At 42.0% G+C, this 16,689-nt stretch overlaps 1 protein-coding gene across 1 annotated transcript in view; it reads right to left on the bottom strand.

Annotated features, from left to right (window-relative positions):
• FOXN3 (forkhead box N3) overlaps nucleotides 1–16,107 on the bottom strand; it is a 279,923-nt gene extending 263,816 nt beyond the window's left edge. Inside the window, exon 1 of the mRNA XM_060261575.1 lies at nucleotides 16,043–16,107. The gene's annotated coding sequence lies outside the window, so the exon portion shown is untranslated. The remainder of the gene's footprint in view (nucleotides 1–16,042) is intronic.
• Nucleotides 16,108–16,689: the final 582 nt, after the last annotated feature.

The raw sequence follows: 16,689 nt of genomic DNA, 5'->3' as shown, positions 1-16,689 counted from the left end.
CTTAATGCTAGGGTGACAAGAGTCCATCCATTCAACTAAACTCTCCAATCTTTCTGCATGTTTCATAATCAAAAAGATGTCGTCCACAAACCTAACAAAAAACAATATGTCTTCAAAGAAAGGGTTAACGTCACTGTTACAATAAAAATCATTTTCCAGCACAGCCATAAACAAACAGGCAATAGATGGCGCCAGAGCGCTGCCCATCGCAACCCCTTTACGTTGCAGAAAAAATTCTTGGTCAAAACGAAAATAGTTATTTTCAATAATCAGGTCCACTAGCTCCAACAAAAAAGGTGTTGGTGGATCCAAGTCCTCTCTCTGATCCAAATAACACTGAGCTGTACTTCTCAAATCCTCAAAGGGAATATTAGTGTATAATGATTGAACATCCAATGTTACTAATGAGGCATCTGCAGGGATATAAAAATCCTCAATCTTAGAGACAAAATCTGTCGTGTCTCTAATAAAACTGGGAATCTTACAAACAAAAGGCTTCAAAAAGTGATCCACAAATTTAGATAAGGGTTCTAGTAACGAACCCTTTCCTGACACAATTGGACGACCAGGAGGGGGTCTGATTTCTTTATGTACCTTCGGGAGGGCATAAAAAATAGGTACTTTAGGGTGGGGGTTATCCAAAAATTCAAACTCTTTCTTGGAGATATACCCCATTTCTCTAGCGTCTACAAGTACCATCCTCACCAATTTAGATATTCTTTCAGTTGGATCAGTGTTAAGACGTGTATAGTATTCCACATCCGATAATAATGAACCTACCATCAAGAGATAGTCCTGCCTATCCTGAATCACAATCCCACCTCCTTTATCAGCTGATTTAATTACAAGATCGGGATTATCAGATAGTTGGGATAAGATGTCCCTTTCATATTTATTCAGATTGTTGAAGTAAGGGTTTTGTTGACGCTCTAGTTGTTCAAGATCCTGAAGCACCATTCTCTCAAAAACAATAATTCGTGGGTCATCATTAGTAGGAATAAACAAAGACCTACGTCTAAAAGGTGTCCTCTGTTCACCCCCCCCCTCATCTTGTCCAAACATATCAAAGGGGCGGAGACGAGGGCTGCCAAACAAGGACGTTCCCTTATGCTCCAGCGTACGAACAAACAGAATGGAGAGGCTAGGGAAAATCAAAGATTATTTTGTTCATTACAATATACTCCGAAGGCATTAGCGATTAAAAACATCATTTTGCGCCATTGGGGTATTGTTTCCAGCATTGCAGGATGTGCCTCCCCACCTATAATTGGTTTCCGTAGATCTAGGAATCTAAGGGACTATTTGGTGCATACGGATTTGAATACTGCACAGACGTCTTCTCGATTGCCCCCTGGTCATTTCCGTTGCAAGGGTTGCAAAGCGTGCAAGTACTCTCTATAAATAAAAGAGTATGTGGATCCTAGATCCCAAACAACCATTAAATTGACAGGTTTCACTAATTGTGACTCTAAAGGGGTCATCTATGCCCTGGTCTGTGGAGATTGCTCTAAAATGTACATAGGATGTTCCCGTAGGGCTATTAAGACACGTGTTCTGGAACACATCTCAAGGGTTCGCCATCAAGTTCCTGGTGTTCCTCTCCTTCAACATTTTACTGAGACTGATCATAACTTAGAAGCCTTAAAATTCTTTGTGATTCAGAAAATTGGTGATAGTAGAGGTGGTGATTTACAAAGGACCATGTTACAAAAAGAGGCACGGTGGATACATCGTTTAAACACCATTGAACCCTCTGGCCTTAACCAACACAATGATTTCTCTTGTTATATATAATGTTTGGTGTTTCTTGGGTATGTTGGAGAGTGTGGTGTGGTCTCTTTTAAATGGTTAAACAACAACAGCTGTGTCCGTCCCTTTAAAAAAAGCCGTGGGCTCTGGCAGCCCAAGCTGCAAATTAAGATATCAAAATGGGCGTTTGAGAAAGAACTTGGCTGGATTTTTCAGGTTGTTTTACCTACTGTATCGGTATGTTTTTGTTAAAATCACTTTGGTTTAGGGTGGTTTTTATCGGTCACTTTTGTTGTTTACAGTTGACTTACGAGGAAGCTGCAGGAGCAGCGGAACGCAATCAAATCCGGGGTTTGCGTGAAGGCTAGAATTTGTCCTTCAGAAGTCAACAAACAACGGAGGGACTCCTGTGGAACTTTATTTTTGAGTCATTGTACTCATTTTGAAAACTCTGTGACTGTGTGGGGTCCTCCTTGGAATATTGTTTTGAGACTGTTGTTTTCTATTTCTATTTATACTGTATGAATGTATGCCCACTGTTGTAGGCTGTTCATTTCATTATAATAGAACTTTATTTACACCAGTTAAGAGTATTTGTGCACAATATTTTGTATTTTTGTATTTTTGTACATGAACACATAAAGCTTCCTTATACTGAATCAGACCATTGGTCCATCAGCATCAATATTGTCTACTCAGACTGGCACTAGCTCTCCATGGTCTCAGGCTGAGGTCTTTCACATCACAAAAGAGTCAAAAGTTAGATTGGATGGGGATGGTCACATGATAGCAGAACTGTTAGCTGTACAAATTGTGGTATAGTGACACCTACTGATAGAAACTCACACTTGGATAGTCCTGGCTAGCCTAGTCTCATCAGATCTTGAAAGCCAAGCAGGGCTGGCCCTGGTCAGTATTTGGCTAGGAGACAACCAAGAAATCCACGGTTATGATGTGGAGGCAGGCAATGGCAAACCACCTCTGAATGTTTCTTGCCTTGAAAACCCTATGGGTTGCCATTAGTCCATTGTGACTTGATGACATTTCCATCACACTGACAGAAAATAAGCATTAATGCCACAGCCTCAGTTTTCCAAAAAAGACACAGAGGAAAGCAGTAATATATTATAGTATTTAGAAAATGTAAAGAGAAATCTGTATCCTCATCCAGAGAGAGGCATATACAGGACAACTGAAGATATTTTCATGATAACTGACCCTAAGAGTTTATTTTTTTTTTCTCTTTATCAAGTAACTTTGATTCACGTTGAAGAATTCTTACATGGACATGGAAGCTGTACAATTTATATTCTTGAACGTGGCTCTGGACAGATTGTACAAGTATCCACAGTAAATCATTTTAAGAAACTAAACCAAAATAAAACATGCTATAAATATTTTGAAACAAACTAAAATGTAAGTTGTTTGTTATCAGACATGGAACAATCTGTTACATTGGCTTCTATGCTTGTTAAGCATGGCATCAAACTTCATTGTTGAATGTGGGATTCTGCTAGCCTGACTTAGCTTCCCCTATCAAAAGGAGGAACTAATAAATGTCATTTGCTAAAGAAAACCATTTCAACATAATAACCTTGTGCATCTAAAGATACATAAATTATTAGACAATTTTCTCTTGGCAAGTTTAGTTTGATCCCAGAGCACAAGTTTTATGCATGCTTAAAAGCAGGATATTGAACAGTTGTTCCTGTTTATTAGCTGTGACTAGAAATTTCCATTCATAATGTGAATTTTCCCTGTTCCTTTTGTATATTAAAAAAAGAGAGAGATGTAATTTGCAGGAGGGTTTGTTTCAAGAAAGCCAGAATAATGGAGTATGCTCCAATCTGTTTCTTTAACACGCAAGGTTACCTTTGACTCAGTTTGCAGTCTGTTCCAGACATTATTAAGGAAGCCCAAGCAGGACTGGAAGCCCAACTTGCTGCTTGAATTTCTTACAAGCAAAAGGAAAATTCCAAATAAAATAACTAGAAGGAAAAAAACCCCATATTTGTAGCAATTATGTTGGTATCAAAATGCATTCTAGAGAAAAGCCTCTATCTGTTCTTGTTTTTTATTCTGTTAGCTATGTTGCATACAATGTGTAATTGTGAGGAAATATGGGCAAAACACAGTTATAACTCATAATACAGTTTTACTGTGAATTGAATTTAGATGCTGGAACACTGAAATTTTAGCTTCTTGTTCCTTGAGCTTTAATGGCAATGCACAGTACCTGAGGAACTGCTAGCTAACTTGTCATAGTTCAAAATGTTCTTTTGTAACCAGGTCTGTTGTGTCAGCTCAACATTTATAAGGGGGAAGGGACTGGATCCAAGCTTGCATGAAGAGAGCAAGTTTTTACAGATGTAAAAGGACTATTTGCAAAAACAGCACAGGGAAGAAGCCTCCTCTCCACAGGCAGCAGGGGATTGTGTAGAAACACCAAGAAGGGCCTCCTTTGCAGGGGGAAGAAGTAGGGCTGCCAATCTCCTGGTGGTGGCTGGAGATCTCCTGCTATTACAACTGATCTCCAGGTGACAGAGACCATTTCACCCATTTTGGAAGGTAGGCTCTATTGGCCATTTTGGAAGGTAGGCTTTATTGCATTACACCCTATTGAAGTCTCTCCCCTCCCCAAACCCAACTGCCCTAAAACTCCACCCCAAAATCTCCAGGTATTTCCCAACCTGGACTTGGCAACCTTAGGAAGAAGCCTACAGCTTTGGTTTCACTATTAACTCAGGTGCAGTTCATATGTTGCAAAGTCCTTGAATTCTCCACAAATCCACCCTGGTGCTCTCGAGGAGCACCATCCTGAGAGTGCAGGGATCCAAACTGGATCAGGACCTCAGGGAGCACACAGAGGGGCTTGGCCTGAAATGGCTATTATTTGCCTCACTGGGGGCTCCAGTGATTTCCTAGTGGAGCCAATACTGGTTCCTCCAGTGCCATTTCAGGTTAATATGAAAAATATGGATAAAGTTCATCATGGCTTGGCAGAAATCTTGGCTCTCTTGTACATGTATTCTCTCACTCAGTCACACATGCAGAATAGTCCATTAAAATCCCAATAGAAACAGTGCTTGGAACCTCTAAAAATTGCTTACACCATCTAAAATGTGGCCTTAATGCCACAACCATTGAGATTTTGTGTGATCAGCCTTTCAGTAAGAAGTAGAGCTCCGACTGATGCCTTAGTAATACAGCCGGGAAAGATGGCAATAATTTATCATCTCTGCAGTAGTTCAATCCCAGATGTACCATTTGCTAATTTATTTCCATATGTACCTGGCAGACAGATTAATCAGGCATCCCGCTTTAAAACCTGAGTTGCACTTTACTCCTTTATCAGGTGAAGGAATAAGTATACACAGCAAAACAAGAATTCCAGTTAAAAAGAGCTCTGTCAAAGTGCTCTGCTTTTTAAAACAAATGACAGATTTAAAAAAAAACATACACCACAAAATAAATTCTCACGTCTTCATTTGGTTACCATTTGTGGAAAAAAAATTTTGGAATATGGAAGTTGAGTTACTGAGGGAGTCAGTGGACTTGGATTCTGAGGTCTTCTTGGTAGCTCCTATGTTATGCATACCAGTAATGCCTAAATTTTGTTTTTGGTACTGGAAAAATGAATTTGCTCCAGTTAAGAGAAATTGGTAACATATTATCACTGGAGATGTGATTGCATTCAGACAGAGCTTTTTTAAAAAAGAAAAGAAAAAGTCCAGCAGGAAATCATTTGTATATTAGGCCACATCCTCTGATGTCATCATTGTTTCGCCCATCATTGTTTTGCATATTAGGCTACACCCCTCGACACCAAGCCAGCCGGAACTGCGTTCCTGTGCATTCCTGCTAAAAAAAAAAGCCCTGTATACAGATATAACTTTTGTATTCCTGTTGTGGGGCTTTCATGCTACTGTTAACATCATTTAAGTACCATTGATGTTGGTGCTGAATATTGTGAGAGCTATTTAGGGTGAACTGAATGTTTGGGAATGAATATTTCTGCTGCAAAATAAAAAACAGACTACCTGATAACATCACTCAGAAGAAAGACAACCATTTTCAAAGAAGGGGGAAAAATTGTGCTGAGGCTGAATCTAATTGGGTCTGTAAGAGGCACTCTCTCAATCATTTATTTAATTATCCTGCCCCTCCCACAAAAGGAGGTCCAAGGTGCCCTACGACATAGAATAGCAGAATTAAAAATAATCCTTGTAAAAACAAATCTACACAGCACAAATCTACTTGCCAAACAGACAACCAAAGGAGAAGATAATGACCCATCACACAACTTTAGAGATTCTGCAAAAAGCTCTCAGTAACATCATTGTTTTACAATGCCTTCTAGATTTCATAAAAGAGGGTGTTGGATGTTGCCCCTGCCAGAGCTGTATTGTTTGAACCCTAGGCTCCTTTGGCCTTTAGATGCCAGCAATGTGAGAAAAACATCCAGTGTGATATTAAAGCCAGGTCTCAGGATCAAGGCAGGAATTCCCATAGGCACTTTCAAAATGAAGTAGCCAACTGCCTGAACACTCCAGCGGTACATCAATCAAGTCTCTTTCATTGGAACCTCCAGAGCACCTCACACCTTCCACCATAAACAACAGTCCAGGTTTCCAGGGCAATAATCACAGCTCTCAAAATCTTCTTCACAATGCTGCTCCCAGATGATTCAGTCATAAATCCTAAAACAGCCACAAGCCCATCTCCAGGATATAAGAAGCAGATATGAATGCCACTTGGTCACCTACAATCAGAACTATCACAGATACCACCACCCCCTGCCCCAGTTCATCTCCTCTGCACCTGTAGGTACCCTCTTCCACCACAGAATGGATAAACTATCCTATCACAGTTCAGATCCCAGGTTCCCACCAATGGGGGACACTAATGCTGCACCAATCAGAATGCAACCCAAAGTCCATGAATGAGCAACCAGGTTCCAAAGCTTTGACCCAAAGCATCACAGTCTCTAGTGCTACACTCAGCTCCATGGGTACCCAGGTAAGCCCAAGTCATAATACAGATACCTTGAGCCCGCCATATTTACAGTTGGTTCTGCTCCCAGATTTCTTCCAGTGCTGAAATCACAGGATTCCCCACTCCATTTAGTGGTTTTACTCCAGAACTTTCTTCCATCATGAGTATGGTATTACCGGACCATCCTTCTTCAAGACAAGTAGAGTATGATTTCTTCTCTTCTATTCTGCTCTCCTTCCCAAATTTAACCATTATCCCTTTCTGTCTTTCTCCCATTCCTTAGCTCCTCCTGTTCCTGCCTGGACTGCCCTACTGCCAGTAAATCTGCATTTCATCCCTTACATAATAAGGGACTTTCCCCCCTTTTAGTCCTGAAATTCCTTCCCTGTTTATTCCATTGAATCTTCAGGGCAGCCCCTCACTTATCTCAGGGCTGGATTGCTCTGGAGAACTAGCCACAGTGGCCCTGACTTGGATGGCCCAGACCAACCTGATCTCATCAGATCTTGGAAACTCAGCCCTGGTTACCACTTGGATGAGATCAAGAATTATAAAACAGAGAAACCTGTAGGGAAACATTTTAGCTCCCCAGGGCACTCAATGGAAGACTTCAAAGTAGCTGTTTTATTGCAAAGGAATTTCAAAACAGACTGGAATGGGAAATTGCTGATTACAACACACAGGACAATGGAACCACCAGGACTTAACAGAGATATTGGGTTCTTATCTCACTATACACAAGCTAAGTCACTCAAGCTCTCGCTTATACCCAGAATTAAATTTTGTTTATCTTAAAGGTGCCAGTGGACTCAGACTTAATTCTCACATCTGTTAACTCTTTTCGTATCTGTATGATAATTTGCTGCTCTTCACAGGTGTTACCAATTGCTTTAATCCAGTCTTAGATATATTTATTGCTCAGTTACTTATGCATCTTGGCTCTAATTCACCCTTCCTGGCATCTAACCACCCACCCCACTCTCTCTCTACCTATATGTAAAGTGTGAGAAAGTCAATGTGCATGCACACAAAAGCTTATACCTAGAATTAAATGTTGTTGGTCTTAAAGGTGCCACTTTGTTCTACTAAGATGGGAGACCACCAATGAAGTCCAGGGTTGCTATGCAGAGGCAGACAATGGCAAGGCACCTCTGAATGTCTGTTGCCTTGAAAATCCTACAGGGTTGCCATGGTTGAGACTTGACAGCACTTTCTACCACCACATAGAAGACAGACAATTCAAGCTAAAAGTAACGCTAATTTGTTATTTAGAATAAAGCAACACAACTGACAATAGGGCTGTGGTATATATTGCTGTGGTATTATTGCAGTTGCTCTTCATCTAATATTTTGGTCTTAATTTCTTGTGTTTTTTCTTTCTGTAACTTGGATAGCTATTGCTTGTCTGATCGCACCCATGGAGGAGATGGTCATTTGCTGTCGATCTTTAAGCTCCATTCCATAGAGAGCTTTAAAGATCATGAGCAGCACCTGAATTAGACTTGAAAACAGTCAAAGTAGCTATTTTAAGATGGGTGAAATATGTTCCCATTAGCTAGCCCCAGACAGTGGCTGGGTCACTGCATTCTGACCCAACAGCCATTTCCAGGTTGTCTTCAAGGGCAGCCCAGGTTCAAATTTTTACAGCTAAAAGCAGCCAGGGGGAAGGTAGGTCAAGGATGTGGTGTGGAGGGAGAGGGTTAAATCCTTTCCTCACACCAATTTCAAATCTAAAATTGTACCACCTTCCAATCTTCTATTTGCTCCAAGCAGAAAATACACAGATAAAGGCCTCTGCATAAGAAAATGTTCCTACATCTAAATATTGCCTTCATGGTTAGAGGAAAATCCCAAATTGTAAAGAGGCGGGGGGAATTCCTTTCTTTTATCTCAGTGACATTTTGAGAATCTAACGTACATTTAAAATGTTTTGACTGATGTTTCTAATGCTGCTAAAACATTAAGTAATAAACCTTTAAAACATATACAGTTGATTATATTTCAGTCTCATTTACAGATTAAGGTTTTACTTGTACATATTTATAGAGAGGTTATTATAAACAAACTGTATGAGCAACATGCCTATTTGTTTATTGCAGCATATTTTTCTAGTAGTTAAAAGGAGTCGACATTGTTTTGTTACTTGTAGCATCTGAATGCATATAATGATGGCATTTTGGAAATCAGGAGTTCCATTTCAGCATTTCACATCCCTACAGAAGTTATACAAGAAAGTTATACAAACATCAGAAGAGCCTTGCTGGATAAAACCAGTGATCCATCTAGTCCAGCATCCTGTCTCACACAGTGGCCAGCCAGTTCCTCTGAAGGTCTAACAACAGGGCATAGAGGTCTGATGTTCCCTCCTGGCTCTAGGATTCAGAGGTGGTCTAACAACAGGGCATAGAGGTCTGATGTTCCCTCCTGGCTCTAGGATTCAGAGGTGAAGTGCCTCTGAATGTAGAGGTGTTCCTCAGTCACCATGGCTAGTGCCCACTGATAGATTTATCCTCTAATCTATCTAATTCCCCTTTAAAGCTGTTCATTCCTGTGGCCATCACTACATCCTCTGGCAGCCAATTCCACATTTTAATCACTCTGTGGGCGTTTTCGCACTGACCTTCAAGTGGCGCGACCACCCTCTTCACACCGGAGGATCTGCCCGGATTTCGCACAAGAAGCGCCGGCGCACCCAAAAGAGCTGGCTACTTCCGTCGCGAAACCCGCTCAAACGTTTTCCTGCTTCTTGGCGGTTTCCGTTTGAGCGGGTTTCGCAACGGAAGTAGCCGGCTCTTTTGGGTGCGCCGGCGCTTCTTGTGCGAAATCCGGGCAGATCCTCCGGTGTGAAGAGGGTGGTCGCGCTACTTGAAGGTCAGTGCGAAAACGCCCTCTGTGTAAAGAAGTAAAGTCCCCAATCAGTCCTTATAGCTGACAGCTTGTCTCTGCTGAATGGATCAGAGAACTGGTGCCTACTGAGTACTCTAACCTGGAAACCCACAGCCACAGGGGGATATTACATTGGGGAGCCATTGCCAACCTGAGTAGGTGGGGATGGGGTGGGAGAAGCTTGCAGTGCCCAGGCATTTCATGTTTTCCTAGGTTCTGAGCATTTTAATATTTTTAGTTTCTGCTGTGATCCTTGTGCTTTTTCTTGATGTCTTGTTTAAAAAATTGCATTGCCAAATCCCACTACTCCCACATCTTTCCATTTGAAACAAAATATCATAAGAGTTTTAAGCATGTTCGTATTTTAAGTTAAAAATAATATCTTTGTGTTTATCTGAATCCTTTATAAAGTTTACATCTCTGCCACCTGGCATTACATTTTATGACACACGTGGCTCGGCCCCACAAAGTCCCATTTGTGCCAAATCCAGCCCTCGTAACAAATGAGTTTGACACCCCTGAAATATTTGGATCTGTTGCTGACAGGTGATCTAAACGACAATATTAAACTTGGTATTTCAGATTATTTGGGTGTTGGCATGTTTTTCTCTTTCTCATTCCTTTTATCCATTAACAAATGGACTACAATTTGCTGGAATGTAAATGGCTAGGCTTGTCACAGGTAACTCATGTCCTGTTCACACATTACAATAAATGCAGTGGCCTCCATTGTAATCTGCTTGCCAGAAAGAGCCAATGCATGTTCAGTTAATGAATTAAACCAGGGACCAATACTTGGATCAATGTAGTATTTGATTCTCACCAAATTAAAACTGATTACCGCACAACTAAGATCAGTTTCCCTGGAGAATATGGCAACTTTGGAGGGAGGATTCTATTGCGTCACCTACCAGTTGAGCTCCTTCCTGTCCCCAAACTCTGCACCTACCAGACTCTGCCCCCAAATCTTCAGGAATTTCCCAACCCAGAGCTGGCAATGCTACCACTTGGAAAGAGTGTTCCCGAGGTTTCTGTAAGTTAATCACCGATTTTCTCACTTATTTCTTTTAAGTCCCATCTGTATATATGGCAACAAAAACTGCCTATGGCCATGTCAACCATTGCCACACACCAGTCAACTCCTGAATTTACAAACTGCCAGCTTTGAACTAGAGATCTCTACAGGTTAGTGGGTCCCTCCTGCTGCCTGGTAGGTTAAAGGAGCACCTCAGATCTGAAAACACTGAAGACCACTGATTTACAGAGACCTACAGTATTTTGTCCTGTTACCCCAGCAAGCATTATTCTTATCTATGGTGCTGCTTCATTTAGAATACTGTGTACAGTTTTGGTCCCTACACCACAAAAAAGATATAGCTTTGGGAAAGGTGCAGGAAAGGGCAACTAAAATGATTAATGGGATGAAATACCTTTCCTACGAAGAAAGGTTAAAGAGGTTAGGTCTCTTTAGCTTGGAGAAATGATGACTGAAGGGTGACATGAGAGGTTTACAAAATTATGCATGGGATAGAGAAGGCAGAGAAAGAAGTACTTTCTTTCTCACAATAAAAGAATTTGCAGGCACTCAATGAAATGAATGAGCAGTAGGTTTAGAGCAGATAAAAGGAAGTAATTCTTCACCCAAAGAGTAATTAACATGTGGAATTCACTGCATAGGAAGAGGTGGTGGCCACAAGTATAAACAGTTTCAAGAAGGGTTTGGATAAACATATGCAGCAGAGGTCCATCATCAGCTATTATCCACAAGGTATAGATGGAACACTATGTATGGGCCAGTGATGCTCTGTATTCTTGGTGTTTGGGGGGCAACAGTGGAAGAGCTTCTGAAGTTCTGGCTCCACTGATGGACCTCCTGATGGCACCTGGGTTTTGGCAACTGTGTGACACAGTGTTGGACTGGATGGGCCATTAGTCGATCCAACATGGCTTCTCTTATGTTCTTCCCCACATTCTTTTTTAAAAAATCTATAATCCATCAGGGAACCACTCTTGTATTTTTTTCACTGAAGCAATGTCTTACTGTAAGAATAGCACACAAAATAATCAAGAGTTGGTTAGGATCATCAGAAGGTTATTACCCCATAAGAACATAAGAGAAGTCATGTTGCATCAGGCCAATGGCCCATCCAGTCCAACACTCTGTGTCACACAGTGGCCAGAAAAATTATATATATATACACCCACACACACACACATATAAATACACACTGTGGCTAATAGCCACTGATGGACCTCTGCTCCATATTTTTATCTAACCCCCTCTTGAAGCTGTCTATGCTTGTAGCTGCCACCACCTCCTGTGGCAGTGAATTCCACATGTTAATCACCTTTTGGGTGAAGTACTTCCTTTTATCTGTTTTAACCCGACTGCTCAGCAATTTCATCGAATGCCCACGAGTTCTTGTATTGTGAGGAAGGGAGAAAAGTACTTCTTTCTCTACTTTCTCCATCCCATGCATTATCTTGTAAACCTCTATCATGTCACCCCACAGCTGACGTTTCTCCAAGCTAGAGTCCCAAGCGTTTTAACCTTTCTTCATAGGGAAAGTGTTCCAACCCTTTAATCATTCTAGTTGCCCTTTTCTGCACTTTTCCCAATGCTATAATATCCTTTTTGAGGTGCGGTGACCAGAATTACACACAGTATTCCAAATGAGACCGCACCATCTATTTATACAGGGGCATTATGATACTGGCTGATTTGTTTTCAATTCCCTTCCTAATAATTCCCAGCATGGCGTTGGCTTTTTTTATTGCAATTGCACACTGTCTTGACATTTTCAGTGAGTTATCTACCACGACCCCAAGATCTCTTTCTTGGTCAGTCTCTGCCAGTTCACACCCCATCAACTTGTATTTGTAGCTGGGATTCTTGGCCCCAATGTGCATTACTTTGCACTTGGCCACACTGAACCTCATCTGCCACATTGACGCCCACTTACCCAGCCTCAACAGATCCCTTTGGAGTGCCTCACAATCCTCTCTGGTTCTCACCACTCTGAACAATTTAGTGTAATCTGCAAACTTGGCCACTTCACTGCTCACTTCCAACTCCAAATCATTAATGAACAAGTTAAAGAGCATGGGACCCAGTACTGAGCCCTGCGGCACCCCACTGCTTACCGTCCTCCACTGCGAAGACTGCCCATTTATACTCACTCTCTGCTTCCTATTCATTAGCCAGTTTTTGATCCACAAGAGGACCTGTCCTTTTACTCCATGACTCTCAAGCTTTCTAAGGAGCCTTTGATGAGGAACTTTATCAAAAGCTTTCTGGAAGTCAAGGTAAACAACATCTACTGGGTCTCCTTTGTCCATATGTTTGTTCACCCCCTCAAAGAACTGTAACAGGTTAGTGAGGCAAGATCTTCCTTTACAGAACCCATGCTGAGTCTTCCTCAATATGATTGCAGAAGATATCACTCAGCCAACAAGATGCCTCTGGGCAGTTCCAAATTACAAGTAGCAGCTTCATCTCCATGACTTCTACATAACTGAGACTGGTACCTTTGGAATTTTGGGAAGCCTAGTTAACTTCTAACACCCTGGATCTAGTCTCTCAGTTGGCTTGCCAAGTTCCAATAGGACAGGAAGGAGGAAAAAATGAGGATTGTACTAGGTCTAGGGGTTGTCTTGGTGGACCTTCGAACATCCATAGGTGCCAGGTAATTACCCACCATCTGTTGTGTGCTGATGCCAGGCATGGATTTGGGGAACTTACACAGTGAATGCATCTAATATCAAAGAGTATGCAACAGGCAATCATACCAATGGCCTAGACATTGGGGATGGTAGCTGAATCTTTAATCTGTTGGACAAGAGCACACATCCCAACTTTAATTCCCCTTAATTCCCCTTTAATTTCAGAGACCCACCTGGTGGCAGCTCTCATTTGTTTTGCTGCTTTCTTAGAGGACCACTCTGCTGCTGGTAAGTGTGCATACAGAACTAGGTGCCCAATTCCTGTATCTCTTTGCTCAGAGTCGCAACAGGAAGGTAAGAACATCATTCTTTGTGGAGAGGATTCCTCCATGAATCCTGACCCATGGCTTGTTCCTCTGTAAAGTACAACTTGTGGGACTCAGCTTCTGATCCCTGTCCCCAATGCTCCTGGTCTACGTTAACCCCACTCAGATCATAACTACTTCTTCTCTGTGACTCTGGTGTCACATAACTTTCTGTCAGGCATTTGTACCTCAATAGGTCCCATGTGGGTCCTGGACCTGGAAAGGCTAGGGATCACTGGCCTAACAGCTTACAGGATCCAGAAATGGGGTAGATGAACTTAGATCAGGAGACACATGCCCAATTCTCATTTAAGAACATAAGAGAAGCCATGTTGGATCAGGCAATGGCCCATCCAGTCCAACCCTGTGTCACACAGTGGCCAAAAAAAACAGGTACCATCAGGAGGCCCATCAGTGGGGCGAGGAAACTAGAAGCACTCCCACTGTTGCCCCCCCCACCCCACTGCAAGCACCAAGAATACAGAGCATCACTGCCCCAGACAGAGAATTCCATCAATTCGCTGTGGCTAATAGCAACTGATGGACCTCTGCTCCATATGCTTACCTATTCCCCTCTTGAAGATGTCTATGCTTGTAGCTGCCACCACCTCCTGTGGCAGTGAATTCCACATGTCAATCACCCTTTGGGTGAAGAAGTACTTCCTTTTATCTGTTCTAACCCAACAGAGTTTCCTCCACTTCACTCTCTCATGCACATAGAAGTGGAAAAATATCCCTTCCCGATTGGAAGTACTCAGGTTTGGGGCTAGATAAGTTGCTCTTTTCTCAGGTGACAGCCATATGGGGCAATGGAGTTCTAGAATTAGGCTTCTGACATGCAGGACTATGTGAGGAGGAAGCAACTAATTTAACTCCAAAGCTCCGCCGTCTCAGACAATTGAGATTTGTGGGTGGGGGCTTCCTTAATCAAGTATCCCCCTCTGCAATTTCTTGTGGGCTCCCAATTTTTTACTTTCTTAAAGCAGAAAACATGAGCCTCCTATAGAGGACCTTGGAGAAATTATTCCTCAGATCACAGGAATCCTCTTTAAAATGCAAACAGATATGTCCAAAGGTGTGTCTGTGAGCTTTTTGACATTAAAAGGGGTGCTAGCCTCCAGGTGTTGACCTAGGGACAGCTGATCTCCAGACTACAGAAATCAGTTCCCCTGATGAAACGGATGCCTTGGAAGGTGGACTCTACAGCATAGTATCCCACTGAGGTCTCTGTCCTCCCCAGGCTCTAGTCCCAAATCTCCAGGAGTTTCCCAACTTGGCAACCCTACCCCCCCCCACATACACCTAGACACTATATATATATATCAACATCTGTGTGGTCGAGGGTCACCAGATTTCACACCAGAACAAAACATAACCATAACATACATAGTAAAAAAAAAGGGGGCAGAAAGGAAAGGAATATTAGAGGGAATCTCGTACGTGGAAGAGCATGCACGGAGTGGTGAGAGAAGAAAGGCTGCTGTTGGAGACTGGATCTTGTCTTCCTCTTTTTAATCAACATCAAATTGGCAAATGAAAAGCACAGTTCTTGCAACAACAGGTACAATTTCTCCTGACATAAAAGAATCACGTATGTGGAACACAACCGGTTTCATACACTGCACATTAACAGCTAAAATCGGTAGACTGAAAACTTACTGGAACTCATATAGATTTGTGCATTTCCTTTCCCAGATCCCTAAATAATTAGAAGAAAGGTACCTTATCTTCTTAGAGCATGCATTTATTGACATAAACATGGGAACAATTTATAACTTAGTATATTTCCATTGTTGCAACAATATCACTACAGATGCAGATTTAAAAAAAAGTAACAGCAAAATGTCAAAGACAAATCAGGGTCATCTAATAAGATGATCGTGATCTGATATGGATAAAAGCATCCCGAGCCGGCAGAAGAACTCCAGATCGTCCCAAATTAACCCCAGCGGTCAGCAGATAATGGTCCTTCTCATTTACAAGTCAAACATCCCAACATCAGCAACTGTTAATTCTTAAGATTCTATTATGCTAAGACAAATTTGCAGTCTCTGACTCTGCTGTCAAAGGGGGGGGGGGGGAAGAGACCCACCCTCCGCAACCTTGCCAAGACCACATGCTTCTTAAAACATTTCATTCAAAAGCGACTCCCCTCGTTTTCATTCAGCTGCCTTCCCATTCAATCTGATCATTTCACCCAAATCAATGCAAGGCTGCCTCGAAACGGCCTCCTGCAACTTCCAACTTTGACCGAACATTCCAGGGCCCCCAAGTGGAGCGCAGTGACAGAGAGCCCCGTGCCCTTAGAAGAGCTTTGCACAAAAATTAATAAAAAGACATTTGAATCGAGAGCTTTATATTGGTAAAAATTCTTGGAGACTTACTTAAGATAGTGTATGTGCTGCTTGCCCACTGATGCGATATCAAAAACCTGCAAGCTACTATTTCTGCAACTGTGTCACTGTAGATAGTCTGAAACATGTACGTAGCTGTTGCCATGGAAACAAACACAGCTAGGGTAGAGTGCCAAGCTGTGTTAATTCCTTCAGCCATGAACCCCAGGGGAACACTAACATTCATCTTCATTCTTCTTTTGTCTCTCACAGCTTTCGTTTTTTTTAAAAAATATCATCAAATGATGTATTCCGTATATATGCATATGCCCCACCTGAAAGCAACCCTTTGCTTAAACAATACAAGCCACACATTAAGCCAAGCCTTATGCTGAAGCCACAACAGGCAGAAGTACCATCTGCCCTTGCAAAAACTTCACTTGGGAAGATGCTAGAAAGAACTTCACTTTCTGTATGTGTGGGGTGGAGGACGAATGTCCAGGTTAGAAAAAAGAGACAAAAGAGGATGCACAAATTTGTTGGCTGAGATGCGTTTCCTGCCTAAGAGAGACCAACATGATGGCATGGTTAGAGGATGCAAGAATGGAAAGTAGTGATAAACAAGTAGCAGAAGTGCCTAGTTCTATTCTAGCTTTGTGTTCGTCTTTGGCTGGTAGAGGCTGTGGCTCAGTGCTAGA

The sequence above is a fragment of the Heteronotia binoei genome, chromosome 21, assembly GCF_032191835.1.
Source record: "Heteronotia binoei isolate CCM8104 ecotype False Entrance Well chromosome 21, APGP_CSIRO_Hbin_v1, whole genome shotgun sequence".
Lineage (NCBI taxonomy): Eukaryota > Metazoa > Chordata > Lepidosauria > Squamata > Gekkonidae > Heteronotia > Heteronotia binoei.
Note: the sequence above shows the minus strand (reverse complement) of the source record. Positions and strands in the feature narration are given on the sequence as shown.